The sequence below is a fragment of the Camelus ferus genome, chromosome 2, assembly GCF_009834535.1.
Source record: "Camelus ferus isolate YT-003-E chromosome 2, BCGSAC_Cfer_1.0, whole genome shotgun sequence".
NCBI classification, from domain to species: Eukaryota; Metazoa; Chordata; class Mammalia; order Artiodactyla; family Camelidae; genus Camelus; species Camelus ferus.
The window spans coordinates 39,145,108-39,156,157 of record NC_045697.1 but is presented as its reverse complement, the minus strand read 5'-3'; the positions used below and the strand labels follow the sequence as shown (position 1 = coordinate 39,156,157).

The following is an 11,050-nucleotide window of genomic DNA, read 5'->3' as shown; positions in this document are numbered from 1 at the left end:
CAATGAGTCCTTGGTAGCCACCCCAAATGGAAGCCATTTTCCATAGTGATAATTAATGACAAAAGTGCCATTCCTGTCACATTCAACCCTATGTCTCAATCAATATTCCCAACATATGGCAGCCTAATGAATCACTTGTATGTATTAGTAAAGTGCATCTGTCCAAAGCAGTCGTTCTCCACCAGTAGGGTATTTCTGATTCACTTTGGGAGCTTTCTTAAACTGCACAGTAACATCGTTCACTTCTCTAGCACAAGATTCTAGCCACCTTATGGTCATAAGTAATCTCCAGTTACATTGGAAAATAGACTGACAGGTTCTTAATTTGTCCTCTTCATTTATATTTTCTATGCTTGTGTGTCCTGATTTCTGAGTCTTTCAACCTTAGTTACTTCTTATTTTATTCTAACCTATGTCCTATTGTCAAGTTTACATCAAATTGGTCTTTTACTTGTTGGGGTTGATATTACTTAATGGCTCCGAGTGTGGAATTTTATGAAAATCTGGATTAAGGACTAGGGCCTGCCTCTGTGTAACTTTTCTTAATCAGTCTTAAGCCCCGATTTCCTTATCTATAAAACAGAGACCGAAGGAGTATCTATAGCATAAGGTTATTGTGAGGATTAAAAGACAAAATGAGCTGATGTATATAAAGTGCCTGGCAAAATGTGCAACCCAAATATATGAAAAATAGTAAGTGTTCAATAGTGTTGTTATTATCTTGTATTAATTTCAAGAGGAGAGATTTTCCCTTTAATCTTTGTCTAATAATCTTTTATTATTTCCTACTTTCTATTTTGCTTTCCATCTCAAGTGGCTTTACATGACAATTACCTGTTTTATTCAAGGGAATAAACTTACTACTTTATTAGCTTCAATTGGAATTAATTAAATAACCAAGCCAACTATACAGTAATGGACAATTTATCTCACATAATTCTTTTAATATATATTTTTGAGTGCCTGTCAATTGACTGGAGTCTGTAAGATTCCTTTCCTTAAACTGTATCATTTACTTTAAAATATTTTACTATTTCAGACTGGCCTTCCCCAATTATTCTGAATTAATTATGTGTGTCTATATAAGAAACAATAGACTGATCTCATTTGGTCTATAATGAACCATAGCATGGAAAACCTCAGTGCCAATTTATCCATCCAGTGATGAATATTCCCACATGAAGCGTCACCCCGTTCCATCTTCCATGCTTTACTAAGAATTAGAGCTGCCAGATGAAATGCAAGATGCCCAATTAAATTTGAATTTCAGACAAAAAAAAAAAGAATATATGTCCCAACTGTTGCAGAGGGTATACTTCCACAGCACTATTCATTATTTAACTGAAATTCAAATTTAGCTGGCATTGCTAAATCTTGCTAAGGATGCTAGCAGAAATGAGAAAACTGAAATAAAGGTAATTCATTTAGTAAGACTGCTAAACTTAGAGATTGCTGGGCCATGCTCTTCTCTTGTGTTTCTATAAATATTTAACTTGATCAACCAGTTATTTGCTATAACTGAAGAAAAAGCTGCCTGTGTTCCCTCACTTTGTGGTTAGAGGGGACATAGCTCAATCTACAAATCCAGGACCAGAATGTTGTTGGCAGTCATGCTAGTCAGACTTAATGGATATAATATCAAAGGCCCAATTCAAGCCTGCTGTCTTTCCAGGGGCCCTAAGCCCCACCCTGCTTTTCTACCTTCCTGAATCCTGTCTGTGTACAATTCCTCCATTGATTTCTCAGGCTTCATCTGGAGTTCTACCTGGGTAGAGCTGGCAGGATCAGATTAACACATCAAACACAGAAAATAGCCCCATACATAGATTGGTGCGAAAAGGCTATGAGATCAGTACCTTACAGTGACTTTTGCCTATAATTTAGCTGTCAGCTTCAGTTCTTTGAGCTCAGACTTAATGACCAGGTAACACAAACCTCAGTTTTAGAAGGAATTAATTTGGCTATGGGCCTCTTTCTGTAAACTCCCTCTCTCTTTTCTGCAGTGCACAATTTTGACTTTCATTCTGTAAATATCCAGTCATCATTATTGTCTTTAAAGTATCTTTGCTTGGCCTCTGGTCTTGCCATGTACCCCGGTGACAGGGCCAAGGTAACTAAGTCGTGGAAACTGCATACTGAGCTGATAAGAAGAAAGGAAAAGGATCATCTGCTGAGTTCTGATTGTACTCTCAATCAGGAAAACTGCTGGAGCCTAAGATAATGGGCCGGCCGTTGCCTTTCTTCAATTAAGTGTGTGTTTCCTCTTCTACCTGGAAAAAAAAAGGCATAAAAACATTTTCTATTAGAGTAACTCTCCTGGAAATGTCTGCATTGTCTCCTAGAAAGGGGGCATCAGTTAACTACCCAGTGGTACATTCCTACAGGAAAAAAGAGCTATTGGCCTATCTATAGGGCATAACTCTCAATGATGAAGATAGTAAATTTGAAGGATTAGGTGGCTGGACCTGTTTCTACAGACTAACATTCATAGTTAAAGTTACAGGGTTATACTACAGTGGGGGAACAGTGATTAGCTTAGGTAGTACACATACACACACAAATATCTCAAACTTGCTATTTGCATTAAAGCAGGATTCTTCCAAAAAATAATTATAAAAAGAATCATTGATTATCAAAAATGGAGTATCATAAAAAACAAAGATTAATATACATATATGAATTGGATACTGGCTCATAAAAAGGGGAAGATGAAGATTACAATATATTTAAAATATATTTCATATTGTATAAATAGTTTAATGAAGACTGAACCCTAGAATAACATATACCTTTCTTCATGTGAATGACACGTTATATAACCCAAACATACACATGGCACTTTGCATAGACGTGTGTGGGTGTTCAAACAGTATATTTTCCTCTAAGATGGGGGTTAGTGAATTACAGCTCATAGAGTGGATGTTTGTTTTTGTAAAGGAAGTTTTATTAGAACACAGACACCCCGTCTGTTTATGTATTGTTCGTGGCTCCTTTCACACTACACAGTGGACGTGAGTAGTTCCAATAGTGATTATATGGCCCACAAAAAATTTTGGTAAGACACAAATATGTATCTGATCTTTTAAAGGAAAAAGCAAAGACATGGGTATGGTATCTGTAGCTATAAAAAAATCATGTCTGTTTTAACAATTTCATAACATGAAATTCAATTTAGCTCTTTAGTGTTGACAGAGGAATAAGAAAGAAAGCCAGCTACTGGGTAAAGATTTTAATGTGCATAGAGATGTGTAGAAGAAACTTCCCTAGATGTCCACTCCAAGTTTCCTCTTCTCTTTATAATTTTATTTATATTTCTCCCTGCTCATTTTTATTATTCTGTTTCTAGCTTCTTGTCATTTATCTCTGTTCTACCTGTTTCTACATTTTCCACATTTCCACCATTTTCCACTATATTTAAATTTAAATTTGGGATTCATGTAAAAGCATAAGGACTTTTTGCATAGATGATGTATTTACCCATATCTGTATGAGCAGTGTTGAAAACTTTTCACCTCTAATGAACTAAAAAGATAAACTGAGTAAGATGAATAGGCCTCTTGACAGTTTCCCTGACATTTGTTTGATGTTACGTAACAGTAAAGCACAGAAAATCCTATTTGGTTCAATATACTTGTAATAAGCTTTGGTGGTAACCGTGATAATTTTTCAGACTTTGGAGACTGAAAGGCAAATAAGATAGGTCCAGATTTCTTGTTGTTCTCTTTCATACATCTTGCACTTCCTTCTTTAAAAAAAATTTTTTTTAATCGAAGAATAGTCGGTTTACAATGTTGTGTTAATTTCTGGTGTATAGCATAGTGATTCGGTTATACATATCCATGTATTTCTTTCCATATTCTTTTTTATTATAGGTTATTGCAAGATATTGAATATAGTTCCCTGTGCTATACAGTAGAACCTTGTTGTTTACTTTGCACTTTCTTCTAAGCGGTTAGGATCATTTGTCCTTTGTGTGTGCAAGTGGGTGTGATTTAACTAGATCTTGCTCTAGATTCATCTCCATGAAGACCTGGAGGATGTCTGTTGTGCTTACACTTTTATTCCCAGTGCCTATTGTATACTAGGTCCTCCAAGAATATTTATCGAACTGCTTGAATGAATGACAGAGGGTCATTGAAACATTTTAGTAATTAGAAGGACAAGCTCACTTAAGTCTTACCTAAGTGATTCTAGTAGTAGTTTAAAGTTTAGATTTATAGGCTGTCACTCTGAGACTGAGCTGGATCTTATAATATTCCAAGACAGAAAATTCAGAAAATTCTTTAATTAAAGAAACATTAATTGAACATGCTTTATAGGCTAGATATTGTTTTCAGTATTGGACAATCAAGACAAACTTGATTAAGACACAGTCTTTACAATTTAAGATGCCTATGAAATGTGTAGTGAATTCTGATTAGAAAACTCAAAGGAAAGTATTTAATGGAGAAGACGGCATTTGAGAAGGGCATTGAGGGATGAATAGGAAGTCTGATTGGGAGAAAGAGAATTACAGGCTGTGGGAGTAAATAAAGCCAAAGACGGTAGAAGGCAATGCTTGCCACTGGCCGGCAAGCGGTCTACTGTGAGAGCAGCACTCAGGGAAAGTAACATCTTGAATTACCAGGGAAGGTGGCAACACTCTTACTCTGACAAAAAGTGAGCGGGAAGCACTGAAAGTTTCCCAGGGGGTATAACGTGATATAATTCATGTTTTAGGAAGAGAAGTTTGGTGGCTGTATCAGGAGTAGGCTACAGGTAAGAAATCTGGTAAGAAGCCCATGGGAATAGCTCCACATTTAGACAATAAAATACTGAACTAATGAATTCAGCATGGTGGAAGAGAGGAAGACCAAATACTAGGACACTGAGGAGAGAAGGATCAACAAATCTGGACATGGTGTGAGAGTTCAGGGGTGAACTGAAGCTAGCACTGTTGGAAGATTCCAGTTCACTGGCATTTTCCAAATATGAAAGAGAGGATGGAACCTATTCAGGATGAAAGATAGCAGGACCCCCTTTTGGCTGCAAGAAATGTGGGTCATGGGTTAAAATACAGACTGGATAAGGTTGTTCTCTCAGAATGCACTTCAGTCTTCAAGTACTTCAAGATGAACCATTCTGAAGTCAGTGAGAGTCACTTTACGTGTTGTATAATACTTATCTTTACTCCACTTGACATTGAGAAGTTGCAGTGCTAAGAAGGGGAATCATGACAGTGATAAAAAGGAAAACTAAGTGTGTTGTTTGAATTGACAATTATGCCATAAAGTTAGCTGTTGAAGTCTTTTTTTTTCCCATCATTTTTGTTTCCACACTTGTTGAACCAGGGAATAGATTAAGTGCAATCAATGGGGTTTATTTTTTTACAGTAAGTTGATAAGCTGGCTATAATTGTATGAATTAGGATACCAAAACACTGATAGGATTCCCAAAATCAACAGCCATCTATTTTCTAAAGTTATAGGGGAAAAGTACTGAATAAAATGCACAGGTAATTTAAAATCATCATTTAAGCTAGTAATTGGAATGAATTTCTTTAATAAATTCTTTAACTGGGTAGCAAATAGGATTTAAACTTCATTTCTTCAACCATTAAACAATCATAATAACACCAGATTGTAGAAGAGGGAAGGAAAAAAAAAAGGTAACTGTTTACTTGATAGGATCTTAATAGTTACTTTTTTAATGTAAGGTAAAGAAATTTGGTCTTTCATGTGTAGGAAAACAAAATAAGATATTTATGTAATTCACCAGTTTGAGAGTATGAAAGGCATGAACCCGGAAATAAATACTTCTCCAAGCCAGTCTGGTTCTTTGCCCCATGATAGCTACCGCCCTTCCCAACCCCTCAGGTGTGCCTCTTACTTCTCGACTACTTGCCTGGATCCGATTTACCAGCCCAGCTTTGGTGGGATCTATGTGAGCAGCTCCCGTCTATTTTTGTGCTTTTTCCTCAGTCATGTAATTGGGATTCTTCATTGTTCTAGGAGCTATTCCTGTCAATTCACGTTAGGTGCTTTCAACATCATGACAGGTTCTAGGGATAAAATGATGAATAAGACAGCTGTCACAATTTATAAAGGGAGAAAAATGAAACATGAACAATAATATTGGATGATAATTGCACCCAGCTATGTACCCATTATAGAGGTGGCAGAGAGAAAAGAGTGATTATATAATATTGGATGATAATTGCACCCAGTTATGTACCCATTATAGAGGTGGTAGAGAGGAAAGAGTGATTATGCCTGTGTTATGGGCACTGAAAAGGCTTTATAGAGGAGGAGACATCAAGACTGTGTTTTCAAAGACTAATTCAAATTTTCAGATTCAACAGAAGGCAATATGGGGAGATTGGGAATAGGTATTCCAGGTGGAAGGACAAAAAAAAAAGGCATGAAAAAATTAAAATGTTTGCCACACTTTTTGTAACTAACCTCTGTTTTGGTTCCTCTTCCCATTTGCCATTCTTACAATTTGCGAAAGTCCCATTCTCCTCCAAAAGAACTGAGTTCTGCCCCTGAATAGCAATCCTTTTTGATTGTGGCCATTAGAATTCCCTGAAGCTGCCTTTCAGCCCCAGATCCTGATCTGAATGTCACCTACCCCAAATCCCCTATTTCTGCATCTATTTTCTAACTTGGATACCTACTTGCCTGAACTAAAATGCTGTGGCTGTGACTCGAATACTGAGCTTTGTCTCTGTTGTAGATCAAGTGCCCTTGATCTACAACATCAAGGGAACGTTTAGTTAAGGATTCAGGTGCAAGTGATTTAGAAAGGAGGGCTGCCTGGAGAAACAAGTGAGCAGATGGAGGAGAAGCAGCCAAGCAATGGTGTGATTTCAGGTGTATCTTCAGGCTCAGCCTGACCCCACAGGTAGCTCTGGAGTATGAATAAGCTTTCAGAGACTGTCTCATCTGGGGGAAAGGAGTGGGGATTTTGTTCCCACCTAGGAATCAGCCATTGGCTACAGGTAGACCTGGCAGTCTGTGTATGTGGGGACCTAACCTGCCAGGCACTTCTGGGCAAGGTAACTCCAATACACAAGGGTGAGCCTCTGAAAGTCACAGGCTCAGCTGTTAGCAGCACTGTAGTCAGAAGACGGTGAATGCTGGGAAAGAGGATCAGAGGGGAGCAGGGGAGGTGAGTGTCCACTGCAGCCTCACGCTGCATCTTCCTCGTGTTCAGTGTTCATGCCTCGGATGCCTATTGGGCAGGGATGCTTTGGCTGCCTGAATCTCCTCGGACTTTTCCTTCTTGCTAGAATTAGCTGGGCTCTCTCTGCTGGGCCAATTTAAAATGCCTGCATTCCTGGGAAGCTATAGACCTTTCAAAGACAACAAAAACTGAAGGTATTTTTACTTCTTAGGAGGCTAGTAAAATTTCAGAGGAGCGGAGAGCTTTTGGTTGCTATCAAAATACAGTTCTACGTTGAATACAGAATTTGAAACTTAAATAAGCACAAAATAAAGGTAAGATTGATCTTTGGATTTCAAAAGCATAGGCTGTTTCCTAATCAGTATCCAAAGCAAGGGAAAGTATTTCGAGGATATTTTGTATTCTGATTTATTATGCTCCAAATTCAATCTTTCTGATTAGAAAGTTTATTCTTGCTACAATATAAAAGCAAGTGTAGGACAAGGGTACACAGCTAAATAAATTTTTATAAATTCAATCAGAATTTAAAAATATTTTAAGCCATGAAACTTAATACTGTATGATTAGTATTTAGAAGTAATGTAGAAAATAGATGTGCCTTTTTCTCTATTATTCTTATGTGAGGATTATCCTAGTCATTTTCTCTCCTTTCTTCCTCTTTCTCTGAAATGAAATATTTTAAAAATCTCAAATTACAGGAGTTATAAAGATGTACATTTGTATATATCTATAAGAAAGACAAATAATGATGTACTTATGTGGCAGAAATTTGTTGAAATTAACAACTTTCAAGTCAAATTAGAAAGCTAGTATTGTATAAATATACCACAGATTTATCCACTCCTCTGTCAATGGACATTTAGGTTGTTTTCATGTCTTGGCTATTGTATATAGTGCTGCAATGAACATTGGGGTGCATGTATCTTTTCAAATTAGTTTATACAATGGAATACTACTCACCCATAAAAAGAGTAAAATAATGCCATTTGCAGCAACATAGATGGACCTGGAGATGATCATTCCAAGTGAAGTAAGCCAGAAAGAGAAAGAAAAATACCATACGATATCATTTACATATGGAACTTAAAAAAAAAAAGGAAGACACTAATGAACTTATCTGCAAAACAGAAACAGATTCATAGACATAGTAAACAAACTTATGGTTAGCAGGGAAAGCAGGTGGGAGGGGACAAATTGGGAGTTTGAGATTTGCAAATATTAACTACTATACATAAAATAGATAAATAAATTTCCTCTGTGTAGCACAGAGAACTATATTTAATATCTTACAGTAACCTATAGTGAAGAAATACGGAAATGAATATATGTATGTATATATATGACTAAAACATTATATTGTACATCAGAAATTGACACATTATAACTGACTATACTTCAATTTAAAAAAAAAAAAAGCTAGCATTGATTCAGCATAGTATCTAACAGCCTAAATTGTTATTCAGAATTACTAGCATGGCATAGTTACTGCTGTGAACCAAACGGGTTAATTTGTACTTACTATAGTTTAAATATATTCTGTTTTTACTCTATTTCTTGGAAAATTGGTGGTTTATGTACAATAATTCTTACCTAATGAGACTATCCAGTTATACAGTTTCCTGTCATTCTGAATAAATGGGCACTGGCTATATCTTTGTTTCCATCATACTATGTGGTGACGTCATACTCCAATTTTAAAGATAATTTTATTTATCACACCGGAATTGGCCAATGCCTGGAAAGGTTACATCTGTAAAGTAAACATAGAACACTAAGGAGCCAAGTGGAGCCCTGATGATTTGTTTACATTGAACATTGATTTTTTAAAACCTCATTTCCCTGTTTTGTTACCGATGGAAGTGGAAAAAACAATAGAATCTCTCAATGAAAAAAACTCCCAGATTACTTAGTTGTAAAAACAGGTCCTTGACATTCTTCCTGTTCATCTAGGGAGATACTGACATCCACTTTGTTACCTTTGCCTCTGGAGGTAGGAGGGTAAGGTCATTCATGATATGATGCTTGGATGTTTCTTCAAACACAGCAGAGTAACAGATAAAAGGAAATGGCATGTGGAGTTGGCATGGATGGCAACTGTCAATGGGAGGAGAGATTACACCATACACATCTGTGATTATAGGTCATTTTCCTTCATATTCTAATATTTATAACTTTATTCAAATAGCAAGTAAACATTAGCATTTTCCTTTTGTTCCCAACAAGTGTTCCTGGTAATACTGTGACGACAAGGGTACTTTTTGATTCACCTTGGTTACCTTTGAATAATAATTAATGGAAATATAGATGACTAGTCAAATATTTTATTACTTACCTTAGAAATTGATAGTTTTACAACTTTACATTAGATAGAAGAGTACAAACAAGTTGTAGTCTTTCAAGAAATGTCTATGGAATTTTATCTCATAATCTTGGAATTGTCATTCCTGAGTTGAGTTCATCAAGTCATACTTGATTTAAATGGCCTATAAATTGAAAAATTAGAAAAACAGTCTTTTAACATGTTCCTGTTTAGTGGCTGGATCTTCTTTTGGTCTTTTAAGTAAAAGCTTAAAAAGAAGATGGATGATGCATTTTCCCAGTACTCTTGAAAAATGTATAATGATTTAAATTGAACAGAATTTCACAAAATATCAGATGCACTGTCTCCTTTTAGTAGACTCTAAATGTGGTACATAGGAGATACTCTTTTAGCAGCTACTACGGATATGAGATTGGATATTGATTTATCAATACTTTTTTTATTAAAGCCATATGTTTTATATGTTTATATACACAGCATATTCTAAAAGTGTTTATTGATATCAGGAGAGCAAGAATTTAAATTCTCTACCAAGTGGTATGTCAAAGTGAGTCCTTCTGGACCAGACTTCACTTCCCAATTACATTGGCAGTAACTTGAATTGCAAAAGCTCTGCTTAAATGATTGAGATATGATTCCTACAGAGGCAGGGATCCCTGATGGACTTTATGAGGTTTATTCATGGCTTCTTAAGAGGGCATTTACCTTGGAAAGTAGTTAATAGCACAGACTGTCATATCCAACTGCCAATTCCTCTTGGCTCAATCTGTAAAATATATCTGAAAACTTGTTACCATTCTGCCCCCACTCTTCCAGGACACCATCCCCTCTCACTTGGATTGTTGCCATAATCTAACTGATTTCCCTGTTACTATACTGCTCCCTCTAGGTTCAGTCTCAACACAGAAGCAAGAGCAATCCCTTGAAAACATGAGTCAGATAACGTTGTTCCTCAGCTTAAATCCTTCAGTGATAGCCCACACCACTGAGTGAAAGCATAAAGCATTATCACAGCCTTCACTGTTCTACAGAACCTGCTTCCCTCTCCCCATCAGCTCTGTGACCTCTTATCCCATAAACTGCCCCCCTCCCCTTTCCTCTAATCCCTCTTCTCAAGCCTCACTGGCCTCTTCAGTCTTCCTGCCTCAGAGCTGTCTCCTCTTCACCAAATATCTCCATTGTCTACCCTCTCATTGTTTTCAATTCTTTGTGCAAGTGTTTCACATGTTATGTTTTCAATGAGGCTACCCTTTACCCCCATCTTACTCCACTCTTCAGCCCTTTAACATGTTTTTTTCCCCATTTACTTTTTTTTTATTAATTTTATTTTTTCTCGATATGTTTTTGATTTGCAGTGTTGTATTAGTTTCTGGTGTATAGTATAGTGATTCTTTTATATATATATTCTATTTCATTACAGGTTACTACAAGACATTGAGCATAGTTCTCCGTGCTATGCAGTAGGACCTTGTTGTTTATTCTTTACATAGTTTGTATCAGCCAATCCCAAACTCCCAAATTATCCCTCCCTCTCCCCTGTGCCCCCTAGTAACCATAAGTTTGTCT

The 11,050-nt window shown here is 36.5% G+C and overlaps 1 long non-coding RNA gene across 1 annotated transcript; it reads right to left on the bottom strand.

Annotated features, from left to right (window-relative positions):
• Window positions 1–5,886: 5,886 nt before the first annotated feature.
• On the bottom strand, window positions 5,887–10,898 carry LOC106730013. Its single transcript, XR_004326529.1, has 6 exons — window positions 10,190–10,898; window positions 9,497–9,647; window positions 9,141–9,258; window positions 8,755–8,914; window positions 8,125–8,170; window positions 5,887–6,040 (listed from the first exon to the last, which is right to left on the bottom strand). It is a non-coding gene; the product is annotated as an uncharacterized LOC106730013 (long non-coding RNA).
• Between the last annotated feature and the right edge of the window lie 152 nt (window positions 10,899–11,050).